This window comes from Frankliniella occidentalis, unplaced genomic scaffold (assembly GCF_000697945.3).
Source record: "Frankliniella occidentalis isolate FOCC.00 unplaced genomic scaffold, Focc_3.1 Scaffold171, whole genome shotgun sequence".
Taxonomy (NCBI): domain Eukaryota; kingdom Metazoa; phylum Arthropoda; class Insecta; order Thysanoptera; family Thripidae; genus Frankliniella; species Frankliniella occidentalis.
Genome location: NW_026267297.1, coordinates 184,113 through 187,434, shown reverse-complemented (window position 1 = coordinate 187,434; position 3,322 = coordinate 184,113).

Here is a 3,322-nt window from a genome sequence, read left to right as displayed (position 1 = left end):
CGGGCAGAGGGGGCGGCGAGCACGGCGATGGGGCGGCGCCTGCCGCAGGTGTCCTGCTCCCACGCACCAAATAGCCTCGCGTCGCGGTTGCCTGCCGCTTCTGCTGACGGGGTTGCCTCATGGCTGTGGTGCGTCCGAGGCAGCATGGGGGAGAGGGGAGGGGGTGGGGGCGTGAGAGGCGTTGACTCTGACTGCCCCCTCACGCCAAGCCGCCAGCACCCTTACGTTACCGCCCTGCCCTCTGCTGCATCGCACCCCTATAGGAATCATGCACATGCAGGTGTTGAACTTGATTGTCCTTCACATGTAAGTAATCAACCATCTCTATTTGAACAGTCCCCATACAAAGAACAGCTCAAAAGAAGTAAAACACATATTAATGAAAAGTTACCGAGTTACTTGGTCACTTGCAAGTGCTGCATATAAAGTCAGCATGAAGTGTTGGGTGCATATTTGTAGTAGGAGCATCATCCGAACCGCGGCGGGAAAGTGGGAGCTCACCCCACCACCACAACCGCAACGCAAAGAGTGTCTGGCGATGAAGAGGGTGACAAAAGGTATACGAGTGGGAGACACTTTGCGATGATAGGGATCAGACAGAGCAGCGCGCTTCCGAGGAGGGCGGAGAGCGAGGGGGAGGGAGGGGAATAGAAAGGGGCGAAGGCGCTCCTCGGGGCGCAAGAGGGCGGCGAGGAGGAGATAGAGGGGGCGGGGATGTACAACGGCGCGCTCCGGCGGCACGTTTTACAGCCCCACGTTTTAAATGTGAGAGACATGGCGAATAATAAGCGAGAAATTGGGGCTATAAAAGCAAACATGGCAGCCCCCCCCCCCCCTGAGTACTTGGCATGAGGAGGGGAGGGAAAAGGGGGGAGGGAGCAGAAAAGGGGGGGAGAGTGCGATGAGGGGAGCGGCAGACTCGGGCAGTGGCGGGGGCAGCCGACTGGTCACTTGGTCAGCGCAGTCCTCTGTTATTACCGACGGCTGGGTCAAGTTCGCCGCCATCCGGCCTGACCCGACTAGACGGCCGAGGTCGGCCCGGCCCGGCTGGATAGGGTGCATTCTGTACTTTTGCTTTTACTCTGCTGGGCCTGGCCACCCGCGTCTGACAAAACGTCTAGCTACATTTCTTCACAAGCAATCACAGAATCAGCAAGCACAAAGACTCGTTATGAACATTTTCTGAGAGATGCATACTACGCACCCTTACTTTAATTTGTTTCATGAAACAAATAACCCCGAGTTTCTGATAGAAAAGAAAAGAGAGAGAGAGAGAGAGAGAGAGAGAGAGAGACGAGACTAAGAAGGGAAGGGAGGGGTGGGGGCAGGGACTGTCCAGGGGAGGGGCAGCAGGGAGCGGCGCCGATCGCACGCGATGGTGCGAGTGATAAATGTGAGCCAGAGATAAACATATCGCAACACGGCGGTGGGGCCTCCCGTCTTTGAGGCCTCCCGCGTCCCGCTGCGAAGCGCGTGGCGCTGCGTGGCGCAGAGGGGTGAGGTCGGGCGGGGCGGGCTAGGGGTAGTGGGTAGTGGGGCCGCCGGGCCATACCGCTCCCCGCTCGCTCTCAATCCTTTTCCACCGCGACGGTGGTCCCCGGAATCCACTAACGAGCCCCTCTCGCCGGGGTATAAATTCTTTAGCCACACTCGCGATGACACGGGCCGCGCCCCGCCGCACCCCAAGCCCGTTCCTCAAACCACCATCCCCCCGGAATCCTTTTGCGACTCCTCCCTGCAGGAGTATGATGATCCCTCCCCTCGGTGGCCCTCCCTCCGTACTGGACATGTTGTTGTTGTTGTTGCATCGCCATTGTTCAGCCAAACTCAACAACCGAGAGTCAGAGGACGCACGCCACCACGATGGGCTTAGGTCAGTAGAAGCTCACTCGTAGACCGAAAAAAAATAAGAAAAACTTTCTCGGCCTCCCCTTTACTTTCTTGCACTGCACTCACTTCACAGTTGAGCGGGTGGGAGACCAAGGAAATCCCGGCAGCGATACGCACGGTACGCGCGAATAACGTTAAAATGAGGGACAAATAAAAACAAAAAAAAAGGAGGAGGGAGAGGAGGTAGCGGGAGTCAAAAAACAAGTGGCAGGGGCTGGCAAGCGCGCGAGCCGTCCGTGATGAGGCTAAGTAAGTGAAGGCGAGAATTGTGAGAGGCCAGGGGGGGTGGGGGGTAAAGGGGGTGGGTGGAGCGTATAATTAAGCGAGAGAGAAGGGTGGTATTACTCATTGCTGATTGCGGCGCCGCGCCCCGCCACGCCTCACGTGCCGCCGCTGTCCCGCCCGCCACACTCAAAAGAGGCGCGCGCGGGGCGCAGCGCGGTGCGGGGGCAGAAGAATGGCCGAGGTCATAAAATGAAAAATTACATTTCTTGCCCGCTCCCGCGCCGCGCGCAACTGAACTGACCCGAGACTCGACTAATTTGGCAAAACCCCACACACAAGCAAGGCGAGCCCGCGTGAGGGAGGTCCGGTAGCCAGGCGGAAAACAGAGCAACACCGTCGTCAGAAAATTCAAAAATAGTATTACTTTTTTTAAACAAATGTGTTCTGTCTTTAGGAAGTATTAAAGGTCATATTTGGCTTAGCACTTCAGCACCTCACAGCTTTTCCGCAGCCCTCACACTGCAAATGTACCGCAAAGTCGTCCGAATCTGCAAGGTCGTTTTTATCAGTCAAGTATAATTTGCCGTTCACAAACAATTCGTGTATAACAAAGCAGATAAACAGGCAAATAAGATACCACACCGGCGACTAGCGCACTTTTCCTCACGCACACGCCCCCCGAAAAACGCCAACTCTGCCAACTGACCACCCCTTCAGCACCACACCATACCACGAAACATAAATGGAACACAAAACACAACGCGTTCGGCAAATCGATTCAAATTGCCTGACACTCTGTCCGCCACCAAATGGGTGTCATTGGCGCTCGCGTGTCGCGCCGCATTACTTTGGAGGGCCCCATGGCGATGCCATTACCCAACCAGGCCTTAACTTTTGTCCAAATAACGTCACACTGATTTTTGGCATACAACCCACACACATTCAGAGGGGCGTTGGGAAACTTCGCGAACATGCCAACTTTACATTAAGAAGTAGTGGGGAAAAAAAATCACGACACAGCGCGACGCGCCTTCGTGTTACTTGCAGAAAATGAATAAAAAGAACAACACAAGCAAATGAGCGCGGCGCGCGAGCGAGCTAGAAATGAAATGATTGTCGTTACGGCCGCAATGACGCTGCTAGCCATTACTTTTTCGATTATTGTAAGGCCAAGGCGCCCGCGCAGGGGCGGCGGGGAGCGGCGGGG